The following is an 18,794-nucleotide window of genomic DNA, read 5'->3' on the forward strand; positions in this document are numbered from 1 at the left end:
CATAGCTCACTGCAGCCTCAACCTCCTGGGCTCAAGCGGTCTTCCCACCTCGGCCTCCCAAGTAGCTGGGACTACAGGCATGTGCCACCACATCCCATTAATTTTTAACTTTTTTGTAGAGACAAGGTCTCGTTATGTTGCCCAGGCTGGTCTTGAACTTCTGGCCTCAAGGAATCCTCCCGCCTCAGCCTTCCAAAGTGTTGGGATTACAGGTGTGAGCCACCACACCCGGCCTAAGACTGGCTGTCATGCTGATGGGTTGTCATGGCAACAGGAATGTCCTGTAGCCAGCTCACCTGTGGCCTGTGGCCAGAATCCCTCTGGTTTTATCTGTAGGTAGATCCTGAGACATGAGAACTGAGTAATGAGAAGGAAACTTGGTCCTTCCCCCTGGTACTGCCTCTCTTAACATAGGACAGGAGGCAGGAAATACTGGGTAGAAGAGAGTGGTTCTCTCTTCTAGATGCCAGCTACAGCTGGCATTCAGGTCTGTTGATGTGCTTTACGTCCCACTATTGTGGTTTCAGAATGTTGTACCCATTTACATTACACTTTTCATCTTGGAGTCTGGACCTTGTGAAAACAAGATGAAAACTCAAAGTTAAAAAAAAAACTGTTGGCCATAGTCCCAAGTTTTGCTGTCACATGAGGGCAATCTATGACTTTGTAGATTTGTGGGTTAAAAAAAATACTTTGGATAATAGGATGCCCTAACTTCATCATCAATTTTCCGAACTTCGGCAGCCTCTCTGAACAATTGACTTCCTTCACTTGGGAATCTAACTTCACTGGGTTAATCGGATTGGGTTATTTGGTCCACGCCTTCATTTGCACTTCAACAAACTATTCTCAAGGCTACAGGTCTTGATCTTCTTATCGATCTGTTCCTCCACTTTGTTTTTATCATCCTACTTCTGACCTCATCAACAAAATGTCTTACCGTACCTGTCATTTGGGAGTATTTTCTATAACAAATGCTAAATTGTTTTCACTCCTTAGCTTCCTGGTTTGCTATCAGTTAGAGTTGCTGATACTACCAGTGTATGTTCAGCTCAGCACTGACAAGATGAAACAAAACAAAAAAGCCATAGCAGCTATTAGTTGTCCTAGGAGTTTCCAGTCTTAGTGAAACAGTCAAAACAATTTTGAGAGGAATGCTGCCTTGGAAGATAACAGAATCCCAAAGCCCTCTGAGTCGCTGGCTGCCTTCTCTTTGCCAGGCTACTTTCCCTTCTCTGCTGCTTCTCTACTAAGAAGCTTCCAGGCACGTCCCTCCCTGTAAAGTGGAGAAGGGGGGCATCTATTTTTAAATTTTATTTATTTATTGAGACTGAGTCTTGCTCTGTTGCCCAGGCTGCAGTGCAGTGGTGTAGTCTCGGCTCACTGACCTCCGCCTCCCGGGTTCCAGCAATTCTCCTGCCTCAGCCTCCCAAGCAGCTGGGATTGCAGGCGCCTTCCACCATGCCCGGCTAAATTTTTCTATTTTTAATAGAGACGGGGGCTTCACCATGTTGGCCAGGCTGGTCTCAAACTCCTGAACTTGTGATCTGCCTGCCTCAGCCTCCCAAATCGCTGGGATTACAGGCGTGAGCCACCGTGCCCGGCCTAAATTTTATTTTAAATACAGATAGGGTTTCACCATGTTGTTCAGGCTGGTCTTAAATGCCTGGGTCAAGTAATCCTCCTGCCTCAGCCTCCCAAAATGCTGTGATTACAGGCGTGAGCCACCATGCCCAGCTGGGGGTATCTATTATGCATCAGGCCCTGCATTTAATCCTCAGAATCAACCTGTGAGGCAAGTTATTACAGAAATTAAGGAACAGACAGGTTAGTTACTTATTCAAGTAAGTTTTTCTAGCAAAAAGGTGGTACTGAAATGCATATGCGTCCTGCTCTTAACAACCCTCTAAGGGCTCCCTTCTGATGAGCTCTGTGTTGGATTTTGGGGTCAGTCTCCTCCACCAGGTTCTGAGCTCCTCCAGGGCAAGGATTGTATCTTCAGTGCACACATGAGGCACTCCACAGATGTCAGTTTATTTCTCTCCCGTTCCTATTCCTAACCCCCGCCCATCACTAAACACAGGCTGGAAGATGGTTATCTAATGAAGTGCTTTGCATTCTTTCTTCATAACTCGAGGATTTGTGTTTATGCCCACTTGATTTTATTGAAGAAATAGTATCAACACACATGATATGAATAATACAAAGCAGTAAGTACATTAAGTGCTTAGTTCGGCGGTAGAGGAAAGGAGATTAATGAGGGCAGAAATAGACCTGGTAGAAACAGATTCCATGAAAGAGGTGAGATCTTGAGCCATGGAGGTTGAGCAGAATTTAGATATTAATCTGTCCATTCAGACCACAAGCAGGCTCCTATTCTGTAGTAGGACTGGTGCTAGGTAAGCGAAATGGGATGGGGTGAGGAATCAGGGTAAATAAATGGGAGACTAGAGAAGGATATTTGGGACCAATGGTAGTGCTTTCTGTGGAAGTAAGAAACCGAGGCTCAGAGCTGTCACATGAAGAACACTGTGTCCTCTTGAGAGATCAGGCAGTGGGAAGAACTGACCTTTCTTCTTCCCCCAAATAATTATTTTCTTTTATTTCATTTTTTAAAGATTAGTCAAGTGCAGTAGTCAGGGAAAAGAGCAGAACAAGGAGTTCCATCTGTAACTAACTGTGAACAATAGAGATAATTCACTACCTTTGGACCAGCCCAAATAATTTTTTTTTTTTTTTGAGACGGAGTTTTGCTCTTGTTGCCCAGGCTGGAGTACAATGGCATGTTCTCAGCTCACTGCAACCTCTGACTCCCAGGTTCAAGCGATTCTCCTGCCTCAGCCTCCCGAGTAGCTGGAATTACAGACACCTGCCATCACGCCAGGCTAATTTTTGTATTTTTATTTATTTTATTTATTTATTTTTTTGAGACAGAGTCTCGTTCTGTCGCCCAGGCTGGAGTGCAATGGTGCGATCTCACCTCACTGCAAGCTCTGCCTCCTGGGTTCATGCCATTCTCCTGCCTCAGCCTCCCTAGTAGCTGGGACTACACATGCCCACCACCACGCCCGGCTATTTTTTTTTGCATTTTTAGTAGAGACGGGGTTTCACTATGTTGGTCAGGCTGGTCTTGAACTCTTGACTTCAAGTGAGCCATCCGCCTCGGTCTCCCAAAGTGCTGGAATTACAGGCATGAGCCACCATGCCCAGCCCCAGATAATATTTTTGGTAAGATGAACGAAGGATGGAGGCCAACTGCCAACCATCAATCAGTATCTCTTTTCAATTCACTCCAGTCTTCTCAGAAAGAAAATCAGTTTTTAGTGTCAGAAGGACACAGCTTTTCCTGGAGATCTTCCAGCTTTGAGTTAATTAATCTCACTTCTAAAGCTGTGAAGTCTTATTTAACAAATCACACAGGTCTAGAGGGGTCGGGAAAGAAAACATTTAGACTTGAAATAACACTCTCTTAAAAGATGTCTATGTGAGCAGCAGGCAGAGCTCAATCTACTGTAATGAAGATTTACACACAGTGCAAATTTATGACCTACAGGTCATATGGAAAATTAGGACCCGTGCCAACCATTTTAATTCTTTCAGGATGTGGGCTCAGTGTTGAAGTTAAAAAGATCATAGAGAATACCCAGTTTTAGTCCTGATCCCTTGTGGTGAAGAAATCGGAACTCAGAGAGGTCACCTTGGATCTTATAGTTAGTGGTACAGCTCAAATTGGAGTCTTGGCTCCAAGAACAGTGTTCCAAACACATGAAGGTTTAAACCAGGTAAAATGCCTGCACATACAAAGGATACCTCTGGAAGAAGACACAGCATGTGGGTAACTGTGGTTCCCTCTGAGAAGGGAAAATGAGTAGCCAAGAAACAGGAACAGGACAGAGACTTAATATTCACTGAATACTTTTTTGTGCCTTTTGAATTTTGTACCGTGTATATATGTTAGCTAATCGAAAATAAAAAAATTACTTTAAGAATGAAAAGGAGTTAAGTATCTATTGCTTTGTTTCCCCCCATTGTATCATATTTGTGTAAAGCGTGTTTTTTCTGACTCATGCTATTCCGGAATGTAAATTATTCCGCAGGAGCCAGGTTAAACACTTTGAAAGTGGTGATGCCAGTTGGTTACTACTTTGTGGCTAGAACAAGAAGCCAATGATATTAGAGAGTTCCAACTTCCTGCCAACTTTGACTGTGACAGAATCTGGCAGGATAAAACCCAGAGAAACACAAATCAATTCAGAGCCAGTGATTTCATTCATTTCGGAGCAGGATATAGTAATTAACAAACCTTGATGGAAAGGTCTCCTTTAGCCAAAACCTCATCCTTTCCAAGACAACGGAAGAGGGAAAGGTGGGAATCCAATGTGATTCACTAGTAAACACCTTCAGTGGGCCGAGTCTCACACTAGGAGATAAACCTGGCTACCCACTGACCCCAAGGAACTGCCCGGTAGAGGAGATGAGCATGCCTGTGTCCAGAGGGCAGTGTATCAATGGAAGGTCTAATCATCTCCTGGAGCCTTTTCAAATATAGTATTACAAAAGAGGATGGTCTGTGATGTACGCCGGGGAGATTTAATGCATGAATCTCACGTGAATGAGTCAAGGGAACTTGGCTCAAACGTCCCAAGCTAGTTTTTCTCTTTTTCAATTTTAAATTCCAGTTGATGTGGAAAATTAGAATGTGGTGTGTGTTAGACTTAAAAAAATTATAATCCAGGTACTCACTGTGCAGTAGGGGAAATCCTCATTCCTTCATTGGGCATGGAGGCCCTACTATGTGGTTGGTATTGTGGGGGCTACAGAGATTTATGCTTTTACTTTCCTGTTAGGTATCTACATATAGCTATCTATTAATTTTGTGTACAGAAGTATTATTTTAGTGGCTGTTAACCTGCTAAAGTCTAAAGTTATCTGTACTTGCTATTTAGTCTACAGTACATCTTCCAAATGATGCCCTTAAACAATTTAATAATTCAACTATTCATTAAGTGCTTACTATATGCCAGGCACTCTGATAAGTGCTTTATATGAATTATTTCACTTAGTTCTCATATCAACCCCAGAAAGTACTAACGGAGGAGGAAATTGAGCTTCACAGAGGTTAATTTGTGTTGCTTTACACGTGGTGAAACAAGCATTCAAATCCAGACTATTCATTCAACCAGTGTGCAATGACTGGCTATGTGCCAGGCATGGAAGGTACAGGATAAACACTGCCCAGTCCCTGCTCTCCTGATGATTATGATCTGTGCGTCTTTTTCATTCCAAAGTCCATGGTTTTGACAACAACACTATACTACTTCTCAAAATCTGTGCAAAAGGGAGTCACATTTTCAAAGGCGATTCCTCCCGACAGAAACCTGGGCAGGCGTCTTTATTCCCCAATCCTCCTTTCCCTATGCTTACTAAAATCAAATTTCTGTTGTGTGTTCGTATCAATTCCGTGCCTTTAAGATGTATAAAAAGCATCTGGAAGAATAGGCTGTGATAAAAGACAAGGGCTCCAGCCCTAGCTAGTTCACTTACTAGCCGCCTGACCTCCCGCAAGCGACTTAACTCCTCTCAGCCTTAATTTTCCTGTCTGAAAAATGGATATATTACTACTGCATGTGCTTGCAGGGAAAACTAATTGAGACGATAAGCCCACCATATAGTACTCGTTCAATAAAGGGACGCTGTTGTTATTAAGAGGATCAGGAAGTGCAAGAAAACCTCAGGACCATGTGTCACGGAGGCTTGTCTAGGCGCTTCTGTAATAGTGGCATTCTGTTCGTGCAGTCGTATACCGGTCTCTCTCTTCAAAGGTGCACGCAGTCTGATTGATCCCTGTGTCTCGGAATCCGTGCTAAATATTGAGTCGGTGAATGAATGAACGAACGACAAAAGGTAAGGTTTGTCTCTCAATTAAGACGTTCAGATGGGGAGGCGGTCCATCACCCAGGTCATCGATACAATCCCCCTACTAATGAAGTTAGTTACTTCAAGTTTCAGTGAACTTAAACTACAAAATGGGCAAACGGACACCTCAGATCTCACAGCGCAGTACTGAGATCTGATAAAACGCTGGATTTCAAGCCTTTGTAAAAGGAACATCCTCTCCCAACCTGGGCGTGCTGCCGGGTATCGGAGACGTCCCCGCCCACACTGCAGAGGCCGGCGCCGAGCCCCCGCTCCGCCCTCTCTTCCTGGTTTTTCCCGGCAACCCGCCCCTCCGGCGACACGTGACAGGGGTGCCCGGCCGGACCCAGCCCCTGATTGGCCGGGCTGTGGAACGCCTCGCGATTGGCCCGAGGCCGGCGGGCCCCCGCCTCCCTCCTCCTCCTCGCCGCGGCCCACGTGAGGGGGGCGAGTCACGCGATTTCCGGGAACCCGTCAGGAAGGACATAAACAAAACAAACCCGAGGCAGCATGGAGAGGGGCCGTGGCCCCTGCAGCGGAACCGGACCCAGTCCCTGAGCCGCCCCTACACCCACAGGTGAGCGCCGCCACCCGCTGCCCGGAGCCCCCAGGGGCCTGGGCTGGGGGACGAGCGGAGCGGGGGGCAGAGGGCCGCTTGCCTAGGCGGCAGCAGCGCTGGGGCTCTGGGCCGGGCCGGCGCGGGGCGGGGGCCGGGACCACGGCCGAGTGCGAGGGCGCGCGGGCCTTAGGCCACCGCCTGCGGGTCACGGGGGCTCCGCTCCCCTCCCCCACCCCCGGCCCGGGACGGTTACATAAAAGCGCGGGGCGGCGGTAGATGGGACACGCGGGCGGGCAGTAGGTTAGGCCGGGGGTGGGCAGCGCCGGGCGTCTGTCCTGCCGGGCCGCCCGGCCCTTCCCCGCTGCCTCCGAGCCCGGGGCCGCTGCTGCCGGCAGTCGGCCTGTCAGAGAAGAGAGCGGGTGGGAGGGGCCCGAGAGGGGAGGGGAGGCTAGACTGGCGGGGGAGGAGGGGAGAGAGGGGCGTGTGAGGAAGGGCCGGGGCCGCGGAGGTTGGATCCAGGCTGGCAGGAGATGAAGAGGCGCGGGCTGGGGGTAGGGGGGGTCCAAGCAGGGCGTCTCGGGGGTAGCCGCTCCCCCTTCTGTCCCCGCCTCGGAGGCGACGGGCGAGAGGGGCCTCCCTCCCGGGATTTGTTTATATGTCTTCTCAAAGCAGCTTGAAGCGGCTCAGGGGCGGAGCCCTCGGAGCTGAGTGGCAGGCTCTGGTGTCCAATGGACCGGGCCGATGGAGACTTCTGCACCAATGGGCGTGGGGGAGGCGGTGCCGCGGGGGCCACCAACTGGTTAGGCTGTGCCGGAGGTGGGCCGGGCGGGGCGGCCATGTTAGATGGGAGGGGACCAGTGGTGGTGGGTCACTGAGAGGGGAGGAGACAGGGCAAAGGGCGAGGGAGCCGGGCCGGGGTGTTTCGGGTGTCCGAAGGCGAGTCCGATCGGACCAGGAAGTAGCTCAGGGGAGCCTGACCCCGACCCGCCTTTCTCCTCACACGAGCTGAGGAGGCAGGGAAGTACCGAGGGCAGTCAAGCCTCCCCTGGGGGTGGTTCCTGGGACTAGATGGAGCTCAGTCTCTGGATTCTCCCTCTTTCTTGGCCCTATGCTTCCTGACAGACCTGGCCGCCAAACCCTGTAATCGCCCTCCTGTTAACCCAAGAAAGCAAATCTTTCTGCCGTTTCTGAGCTGGCTTGAGCCTTAAGACTACCTTAAGGAGGTACTTGGATAAATAGCGGTCTGAATTTCTGTACCAGGCCTCAGATAAGAGACAGGGAGTGAGGGGGAAGTTTTGCTTTTCTCAATTTTATAAAAGAAAACGGGACTAGAAAAGCTGAGAAAGTTGAGGGCTGGGCGGGGTTTCTCTTCCCGCCCCCCCCATCAGGATGCCTTTTAAAGATTAGGCCCCGTGCTTGTCCTAGTCTTAGTAGTAATTTGCCCCTCTTGCTAACATAAGTTGGTAGCCCACATTAATCAGCTTCTTGAGAAAACTGAGCCCAGAGAAAGTTATTTAGTTTCGAAGGTTCTTTAGGACTTTCTCTTGCGAATAGCCTGCAGGTGAAAAATAGGATCAAGGCCTGGAATTTCTTTTCTTTCTTTCTTTTTTTTTTTTAAAAAAAGCAGAAAACAAGACTTCTGTGTAAATCTTGTGATCTGTCGTAAACTAGTTGTCACTTGATTGTACTTTTAAATATCTTTAATCTTTTAATCCAAAATAGCTAGGATATACACCAGAGGCAGGGGAAAATGGTATGAATAATTTGAAAATAACTTATTTTAATGTATTATGATTATTTTGGCATCCTTTTGGCCTTGTTAAATGCTTAATTTAGGCTTGTGTTTACATCGGATTACAACCTGTGGCTACATTGGTATTGTCAATGGTACCAAACTATTGATGCATCTTTGGTTAAGTACTTAGGCGTAGGAACATGCCTTGGATAGATCGTGCAGGGGCTAATCAAGAGTTAGCTGTATTAAGAATTTGCTTTATCTTCTATTTTATTAGCTGGAGAAAAAGAATAATTGGTAAATGATTCATCAATTTTTTTTTTTTTTTTTTTTTTTTTTTTTGAGACGGAGTCTCGCTCTCGCCCAGGCTGGAGTGCAGTGGCGCCATCTTGGCTCACTGCAAGCTCGGCCTCCCGGGTTCACACCATTCTCCTGCCTCAGCCTCTGGAGTAGCTGGGACTACAGGCGCCCGCCATCACGCCCGGCTAATTTTTTTGTATTTTTAGTAGAGACGCGGTTTCACCGTGGTAGCCAGGATGGTCTTGATCTCCGAATCTCGTGATCCAGCTGCTTCGGCCTCCCAAAGTGCTGGGATTACAGGCGTGAGCCACCGCGCCCAGGCTTTTTTTTTTTTTTTTTTTTTTTTTTTTTGAGATGGAGTCTCCCTCTGTCGCCCAGTCTGGAGTGCAGTGGCACGATCTCGGCTCACTGCAACCTCTGCCTGCCAGGTTCAGGCAATTCTCCTGCCTCAGCCTCCCCAGTAGCTGGGACTACAGGTGCGTGCCACCATGCCCGGCTAATTTTTTGTATTTTTTTTTTTTTTTTTTAGTGACAGAGTCTCGCTCTGTCGCCCAGGCTGGAGTGTAGTGGCGCGATGTCGGCTCACTGCAAGCTCCGCCTTCCAGGTTCACGCCATTCTCCTGCCTCAGCCTCCTGAGTAGCTAGAATTACAGGCGCCCGCTGCCACGCCCAGCTAATTTTTTTTTGTATTTTTTAGTAGAGACGGGGTTTCACCGTGTTAGCCAGGATGGTCTTCATCTCCTGACCTTGTGATCCGCCCGCCTCGGCCTCCCAAAGTACTGGGATTACAGGCGTGAGCCACCGCGCCCGGCCTGTATTTTTAATAGAGACGGGGTTTCACCATGCTGGTCAGGCTAGTCTCGAACTTCTGGCCTCAGGTGATCCACCCATCTCGGCTTCCAAAGTGCTGGGATTAGAGGTGTGAGCTACTGCGCCTGGCCTGATTCATCAGTTTTTGTAGTTCTTTGGCATGACTGACTCGGTTCTGTTAATAATGATACATGAAAACATCCCTGATTATTTGATAAACTTGAGTTGTTAAGTATAACTTTTGGGGTCAATAAGGGTATTAGCTTATTTATCAGTTCTTATTTTTTTCTTTTTTTTTTTTTTTTTTTATGGGAGACGGAGTTTCCCTCTTGTCGCCCAGGCTGGAGTGCAGCGGGAAGATCTCGGCTCACTGCAATCTCCGCCTCCCGGGTTCAAGCAATTCTCCTGCCTCACCCTCCCCAGTAGCTGGGACTACAGGTGTGTGCCACCATGCCCAGCTAATTTTTTGTATTTTTAATAGAGACGGGGTTTCACCATGCTGGTCAGGCTGGTCTTGAACTTCTGGCCTCAGGTGATCCACCCACCTCGGCTTCCAAAGTGCTGGGATTACAGGCGTGAGCTACTGCGCCTGGCCTGATTCATCAATTTTTGTAGTTCTTTGGCATGACTGACTCAGTTCTGTTACTAATGATACATGAAAACATCCCTGATTATTTGATAAACTTGAGTTGTTAAGTATAACTTTTGGGGTCAATAAGGGTATTAGCTTATTTACCAGTTCTTATTTTTCTTTTCTTTTTTTTTTTTTCCGAGTTTTGCTCTTGTCACCCAGGCCGGGGTGCAGTGGGAAGATCTCGGCTCACTGCAATCTTTGCCTCCCCGGTTCAAGCAATTCTGCCTAGCCTCCCGAATAGCTGGGATTACAGGTGCCCGCCACCACACCCGGCTAATTTTGTATTTTTAGTAGAGACGGGGTTTCACCATGTTGGCCAGGCTGGTCTTGAACTCCTGACCTCAGGTGATCTGCCCGCCTTGGCCTCGCAAAGATTACAGGCGTGAGCCACCACGCCTGGCCTGTCAGTTCTTATTTTATCAGGTGGCATTGTGTTGCTTTTGAAACCTTAGCCCTTACAATGCCCTAGTTTAACAGAGAAGTATAGTGAAAATTAAAATAAAAATTTTATTGATACCTAGAATTTTCATTGATACCTAGAATATTCCAGGCAGTTTTCATTGTTGCATTGGTTGATAAAGTCAATCAATTAGCATTGCTTATATAATGCTCTCTTATTCTGAGAATGGCAAATAGATGCAATAGAACTTATTTGGGTATAATTCCTTCATATGACTGGTATATCAGCTTTGGGATTTTTATGTTCATAAACATAGAAGAGGTTAAATACTTCCAGAAGAGAGTCTGGATGCTCGATTTACCATCATTCTCTGTCTGTCATGGCAGGTGAAAGCAAACTTTTATATAGACAATGTTCTACTTAGTTTACAGGGTGGATGTGTGTGGGTTCTAGGATACTAGTGTGAGACGTAAAGGAATAACTAGCATGGTTCCTGGTGGTGGTTAACTAAATACAAGTGACGAGTACAGTAAGTTTGTGTATTGATTCTATTAATGTAACTCAGTTTTTAAAAGATAAAGAGCTAAAATCACTGTTTGCTTTTAAAGCTTAATTTTCGGTCAAGATCGGCATTTATATATTTATTTAAAAAGTACATATATATATTTTTTTGAGACGGAGTCTAACTCCGTCGCCCAGGCTGGAGTGTGGTGGCATGATCCTGGCCCACTGCAACCTCCGTTTCCTGGGTTCAAGCGATTATTCTGCCTCAGCCTCCTGAATAGCTAGGATTACAGGCGTACCCCGCTATGCCCAGCTGATTTTTGTATTTTCAGTAGAGACAGAGTTTCACCAAGTTGGCCAGGCTGGTCTTGAACTCCTGATCTTAAATGATCTGCCTGCAGTGGCCTCCCAAAGTGCTGGGATTACAGGTATGAGCCACTGTGGCCCCCCCACCCCGGCCTCAGTTTTGTGATTTTGAAATAAATCCTTGCAGGGTTGAACTTGGAATTTTTTTTTTTTTTTTTTTTTTTTTTTTTTTTGAGACAGAGTCTGGCTCTGTCGCCCAGGCTGGAGTGCAGTGGCGCGATCTCGGCTCACTGCAAGCTCCGCCTCCCGGGTTCACGCCATTCTCCTGCCTCAGCCTCCCGAGTAGCTGGGACTACAGGCGCCCACAACCGCGCCCGGCTAATTTTTTTGTATTTTTAGTAGAGACGGGGTTTCACCGTGGTCTCGATCTCCTGACCTTGTGATCCGCCCGCCTCGGCCTCCCAAAGTGCTGGGATTACAGGCGTGAGCCACCGCGCCCGGCCGAACTTGGATTTTTTTGAGAAACAATTCACTGATACTTTCAGCATATTCAGTAGCTCATTTTGGGATAGATAAACTCTTAGACTAGACATAAATTTGTCAGATAATTGGTTCTGATTATTTTAAGACAAGAGTTGACAGACTTTTTTTTTTGTACAGGATCAAATAGTTAATATTTAGGCTTTTTCAGCCTTATAGTCTCTTCCACAACTACTCAACTTTGCAATCTGTAGCATGAAAACAGCTGTAGAAAATATGTTCTGCATATTTTTGGGCTGTATTCCAATAAAACTTTATTTACAAGATCAGGCTGTGCCTCTATTTGTGCTTCCACGGCTATAGTTTTGTCAACCCCTGTTGTAAGACATCAGTCACTGAGGTTTTTTTTTGTTTTTTTTGTTTGTTTTTTGAGACGGAGTCTAGTTCCGTCCCCCAGGCTGGAGTGCAGTCGCATGATCTCGGCTCACTGCAACCTCCGCCTCCCAGATTCAAGTGATTCTCCTGCCTCAGCCTTCCAAGTAGCTGGGATTACAGGCGCCTGCCATTGCGCCCAGCTAATTTTCGTATTTTTAGTAGAGATGGAGTTTCACTGTGTTGGTCCGGCTGGTCTCAATCTCCTGACTTCGAAATCTGCCTGCCTCGGCCTCCCACAGTGCTGGGATTACAGGGGTGAGCCACCACCCCCGGCCCAGTCATTGAGCTTTAAGTACTTAGATGTTAAGGTATTTCAGAATATACAAATAGACACTTTAGGTAAATTTGAGCATTTGTAGATTGTACACATCTCCTGCCTTGAAGAATTTTTAGTACAAGAGCATATGGCAACATTGTATTTTGTATTTTTACTTCATTTACATATAAATGTTTTCTTGAAAAGCTGTTTAAAGCAAATATTGGTACAAATCTTGTTGATTTTAGAGACGCATTCTGATTGAAAAAACTTTGGCCTTAAGATATATTCAGGATATGGTTGTCTTGAGGTTTCCAAGCACATTTAGCATATAATCCTTAACAAAACTGGCTGTTTCAAGAGATGATAGTCACGTAAATAGTCAACACATGTAGTTCTTATATTCAAATATACAGTTAACTTAGAAGCTATGAAGACATTGAGTGCTTATTGCCTGAGATGCTTGAAGAATTAAAGAGAGAAGGATGATTTTTCCAGGCCCAAAAGGTACAGGTTACCTCCTCTCTTTTTTCGGGGAAAATGTCAAGTGGTGCTAAGTGCCTAGTGAAGCAGAGATGCCATAATCTAAAAATATAACTGGCAAATACTTAATTTTTTTGATAGCTTTTGCTTTGTTTTTAATGTAATATTTCACCATTTTTGTTGACTTGAACTGGATTTCAAGTGGAAGCATAAAAGTTTAGAAAAGAGAATAAATTGACCTTTATGAACTGAAAAACATGTGGCCTGCAATCTTGTTTCTGGTTCTAGCTAGCCTAGGTTCTGGCTGGATGACTACAGATAATCTCAGTTTATTAATTTGTAGTGGTAGGGATTAATGATGTTTTCCATCTCACAAGGGGATACTGGGAAATTTTTAGTTACTATATTCTGAAACTCTTGTACTTTGAATATGCTAATATTTTGGGCTGCTTGAAACCACTTCTCAAATCTGGATTCGATTTTCTCTTGGCTTATTTGTCTTCTTATTAAACTGTGAGCTCCTTGAGGTCGGAGTCTGTGTTTTATTTCTATATATTCACTGCCTCACACTGTGCCTGATACCTTTTAGTGCTCTTGAACTGTTTAAATGAATGCATGCATTGCTAAGAACCGCTTATCTGGTAAGTAATAAAGTCTACTATTAGAGATGTTGGGCTTTTCTTAGTTAGAAGGGAGGAATTAATCACCATCTGTTCGAACAAAAAGCCTTCATTCTAAAATTGATCCGTTCTTTTAAGAAAGTTTTTAGAGAAGCTATTTTGATGATGTTTAAAAATCTCTTTAATTCCTTTGTTAATTTGTTTTCAGATGAACTCCATTAGTTAGACTTATTGAATATTCCTTGCAGGTATTAAAAAAAAAAAAAGTTGTGCTTTGTTCTTTGGATTTGTCCTATTTGGCAAATATGGATGGAATCTCTTATTTCATGTAGGTTTGGGATAATTTTTCATCTGCATAGTAGAATCTTTTTTTTTTTTTTTAGGGGGGCACTGTAAAATCATTCTTGCTAATAAGGCTGACTCACCTTTGTGGGGTAGGCTAGGATTTGGAGCGAGTTTGATGCAGGGTGTGGCAATGGTATCACTAGCCAAGCCTTATATGCATTTTTACCAATTTATGACCTTTCCTCCAAATTCTATGTTGTAACTCTCCTTCCTAAACAGCTTTCTAAACTACTGCTTTCCCTACTTACTCTTGGCAACTTAAATCATCCTCCACTGTCCTTTCAACACCAAAACCACTTTTATATCTTTTGGGTATTATTGATTTTGAGAATTTCCTATGAAAGCCTCACAAATTTGCTGTTTTCTTTTTCTCTCTTTTTTTTTTTTTTGAGACGGAGTCTCACTCTGTTGCCCAGGCTGGAGTGAAGTGGCGCGATCTCAGCTCATTGCTACCTCCTCTTCCCTGGGTTCAAGCAATTTTCTTGTCTCAGCCTCCTGAGTAGCTGGTATTACAGGAGCACGTCACCACACTCAGCTAATTTTTTTGTATTTTTAGTAGAAATGGGGTTTCGCCATGTTGGCCAGGCTGGTCTTGAACTCCTGACCTCAGGTGATCCACCCGCCTTCACCTCTCAAAGTGCTGAGATTACAGGCGTGAGCCACTGTGCCTGGCCTGCTGATTTCTTTTTCTTATTTTTTAATTTCTTAATTAAAAAATATTTTTTTCTTGTTTTTTTTAATTTTTTTTTTTTGAGACTAGAGTCTCACTCTGTCAACCAGGCTGGAGTGCAGTGGCGCGATCTCTGCTCACTGCAACCTTCGCATCCTGGGTTCAAGCAATTCCCCTGCCTCAGCCTCCCAAGTAACTGGGACTACAGGCATCTGCCACCATGCCCAGCTAATTTTTATATTTTTAGTAGAGTCAGGGTTTCACCATGTTGGCCAGGCTGGTCCCGAACTCCTGACCTCAAGCCATCTGCCCGCCTTGGCCTCCCAAAGTATTGGGATTACAGGCGTGAGCCAATGCATTGGCCTAAAATTTTTTTTCTTTTTTTTTTTTTTTTTTTTTTTTTTTTTGAGACGGAGTCTGGCTCTGTCGCCCGGGCTGGAGTGCAGTGGCCGGATCTCAGCTCACTGCAAGCTCCGCCCCCCGGGTTTACGCCATTCTCCTGCCTCAGCCTCCCGAGTAGCTGGGACTACAGGCGCCCATCACCGCGCCCGGCTAATTTTTTGTATTTTTTTTTAGTAGAGACGGGGTTTCACCGTGTTAGCCAGGATGGTCTCGATCTCCTGACCTCGTGATCCGCCCGTCTCAGCCTCCCAAAGTGCTGGGATTACAGGCTTGAGCCACCGCGCCCGGCCAATTTTTTTTTTTTTTCTTAAAGACTAGTGTGATAGTAAAGCTTGCTGGTGTTTTTTTTTTTTTTTTGCCTTCCATTTTTTTTTTTAGATTCTTGTGCATTTGTTTTCTTCAGTGTAATGTTTTGTCCTGAAGGTTTGAGGTGCTCCTTTTATACAAGCAGTTTCCTTTTTGGCTGCTGATGGAATTGCTGCTTTTTCTATTATAGGTTAGTCATTTACTGAGAAATTTAAAGCATTACAAAAATAAAACATTTAAAAAGGTCTTTGATGATATGGGGGGGAGGAATTAGGGGTAGGGTAGATGTACTTTTGAAAATATTCACTGTAGAATTCCTTAAAACAGCAAGGCTTCTAGCATCCTAGTGGTGTGGTATAAATGAGGTGGACTCGTGCAGTTTTTGTTGTTGTTGTTTTTTGAGACAGGTTCTTGCTCTGTCACCCAGGCTGAAGTGCAGGGGCACGATCATGGCTCACTGCAGCGTTGACTTTCCAGGCTCAAGCAATCATCCTGCCTCAGTCTCCTGAGCCTCCTGAGTATCTGGGACTATAGGTGCGCATCACCACACCTGGCTAATTTTTTTTTTTTTTTTTTTTTGAGACAGAGTCTTGCTTTGTCACCCAGGCTGGAGTGCAATGGCACACTCTTGGTTCACTGCAACCTCCACCTCCCAGGTTCAAGCGAGTCTCCTGCCTCAGCCTTCCGAGTAGCTGGGATTGCTGGGATGCATCACCATGCCCAACTAATTTTGTATTTTTAGTAGAGTTGAGGTTTCTCCATGTTGGTCAGGCTGGTCGTGAACTTTCCACGCCAGGTGATCCACCCGCCTTGGCCTCCCAAAGTGCTGGGATTACAGGTGTGAGCCACCGCGTCTGGCCCACCTGGCTTAATTTAAAAAACTCTTTTTTTTTTTTTTTTTTTTTGAGACGGAGTCTCGCTCTGTCGCCCAGGCTAGAGTGCAGTGGCCGGATCTCAGCTCACTGCAAGCTCCGCCTCCCGGGTTTACACCATTCTCCTGCCTCAGCCTCCCGAGTAGCTGGGATTACAGGCGCCCGCCACCTCACCCGGCTAGTTTTTTGTATTTTTTAGTAGAGACGGGGTTTCACCGGGTTAGCCAGGATGGTCTCGATCTCCTGACCTTGTGATCCACCCGTCTCGGCCTCCCAAAGTGCTGGGATTACAGGCTTGAGCCACCGCGCCCGGCCTTTAAAAAATTCTTTGTAGAGAGGGAGTTTTACTGTGTTGCCCAGGCTGGTCTTGAACTCCTGAACTCAAGTGACCCTCCTACATCAGCCTCCCAAAGTGTTGGGGTTACAGGTGTGAGCCACTGTACCCAGCTGTACAGTTTTTGAACTGCTTTTTAGTAAGGTTTTCATCTTTGAATCCTCTACTAGAGTTGCCCATAGACTAGGAGAGGAGATACACATTGCAACCCAATGTTACGATGGTTTTTCAGAACAAAATGTTCTGAGATATGGAAGAAGGACTGCTGACTCTGCCTGGGGAAAGTTGAATATTCATAGAAAAAGTGGTGTTTGAACTTAGTTTTGAAGATTAGTGAAGGAAGCATTCTAGTACAGTTGAAATATAAAAGATGTGTAGTGTGGGGTTGGGTATGAGATGGTTTGAGCTAAGGCAGAGGTGGGAGGGAGAATGGAAGAGGAGGAAACTGATTTGTAAGATTTAGGAGGAAATAGCTGTTTTTGCTTTCACTTTGTCCTCTAATTCTCTTCAGTCTGTTCTATGCTGTCAGGTCTCCAGTCTCTTTTCTCTGTAGCTCTCAGTACCTCTGACTTTGGTTGATTTGTCTTTTCCCGTAGTGTTTCATTTTTCTTTTAGTCCCACCTTTTCTAATGTGTTGGTACTAAGGTACCTTTCGTTCTGACTCTATTTGTCTCTTGCCTTTATTTCACCTCCCACCCTCCCTCTCTCTCTCTCTTTATTCCCTTTGTGTTATATTTCTTTTCTCTTCTTTCTTTCTTTCCTCCTTCCTTCCTTCCTTCTTTCCTTCTTTCTTCTTCTTCTTTTTTTTTTTTTTTAAAGACAGGATCGTGCAGTGGCATAGTCATGGCTCACTGCACCCTTGACCTTGGATTCAAGTGATCCTCCCACCTCAGCCTCAGGAGTAGCTGAGACTATACGTGTGTGCCACCATGCCCAGCTAATTTTTTTTGTAGAGACAGGGTCTCCCCACATTGCCCAGGCTGGTCTTAAACTCCAGGGCTCAAGCCATCCCTTGGCCTCCCAAAATGTGCGCTGACAGGTGTGAGCAACCGCACCTGACCCCTTTGGGTTTCTCTTTGCTCCTACCTTTACATTTTATTTGCTTTATTTTTTATTTTTTTGAGGTGGGGTTTTGCTGTGTTGCCCAAGCTGGCCTGAAACTCCTGTTGTCAAACAATCACATCTCAGCCTCCTGAGTAGCTCAGGCTGCAGATGTGTGCCACCTCTCATTATGTTTTATTTAAAAGCAAAGCAAAATAAATTCTTCCACACTATCTGCTTATTTTGCATGTAAATAGCATATAAATTGACTCCCTCTTGGGAAATCTTGTAACATCAACTCCTTTTGATACCTGTCCAAGGACTTAATTATCCATTTTTATGAATTTCTTTTTCTGAAACATTTTCGCTTGTATTCAAAGATGCTACTTTTTTTTTTTTTTTTTTTTTTTTTTGAGACAGAGTCTTGCTCTGTCGCCCAGGCTGGGGTGCAGTGGCCGGATCTCAGCTCACTGCAAGCTCCGCCTCCCGGGTTTAGACCATTCTCCTGCCTCAGCCTCCCGAGTAGCTGGGACTACAGGCGCCCGCCACCTTGCCCGGCTAGTTTTTTTGTATTTTTTTAGTAGAGACGGGGTTTCACCGTGTTAGCCAGGATGGTCTCGATCTCCTGACCTCGTGATCCGCCCATCTCGGCCTCCCAAAGTGCTGGGATTACAGGCTTGAGCCACCGCGCCCGGCCAAAGATGCTACTTCTTCAAAGGCCAGAGTGTAGAATGTGACTGCCTGTGTGCCCTGTTTTCTATTTCTTATGCACCTACAAATTGTTCTATAACAAAGTCCAATTCACCTTTTCCCTAAAGCTTTCCCAAACTTTCCCAGGTAGTAGTCTTCTCGGTAGTTTTCTATTATTTTCTAAACACCTCTTTTTAAAATTCAGCTTTATTGAGTTATAATTTATGTAAGAGAAAATTCAACCAATTTTGAGTTTTGACGAATACATGGTGTCATCTAACCACTGTTATATCTCCATCATTTTTACCACCATAGAAAGTTCCTCATGCCCCTTTCATTCAGTTCTCCTGCCCTCACCCTTGGCTCCAGTCACTGATTTGCTTTGTATCAGTATTGTTTTGTCTTCTCTGGAATTTCATATAAATCTTTTGGTATAATGTGTTGTCTTTTGAGTCTGACTTCTTTTAGTTAACAGTGATTTTGAGATATTCATATTGTGTTGTGTATTCGTTGAGTCTTTTTGTTTGTTTGTTTTCTTCTTTTTGAGACAGGGTCTCATTCTGTTGCCCAGGCTGAGTGCAGTGGCATGATAATGGCTCATTGTATCCTTGACCTCCTGGGCTAGAGTGATCCTCCAGCCTCATGAGTGTCTGGGACTACAGGTGTCATCATGATGCCCGACTAATTTTTGATTTT

General features: G+C 45.3%; 1 protein-coding gene across 2 annotated transcripts in view; it reads left to right on the forward strand.

The window, feature by feature from the left end:
* Positions 1-6,365: 6,365 nt before the first annotated feature.
* The window catches only part of CREBRF (CREB3 regulatory factor), an 85,251-nt gene continuing 72,822 nt past the window's right edge, over positions 6,366-18,794 (forward strand). For both annotated transcript variants that reach the window (XM_077937450.1, XM_077937451.1), the window contains exon 1: positions 6,366-6,493. The gene's annotated coding sequence lies outside the window, so the exon portion shown is untranslated. The remainder of the gene's footprint in view (positions 6,494-18,794) is intronic.

Source organism: Macaca mulatta, chromosome 6 (assembly GCF_049350105.2).
Source record: "Macaca mulatta isolate MMU2019108-1 chromosome 6, T2T-MMU8v2.0, whole genome shotgun sequence".
NCBI lineage: Eukaryota > Metazoa > Chordata > Mammalia > Primates > Cercopithecidae > Macaca > Macaca mulatta.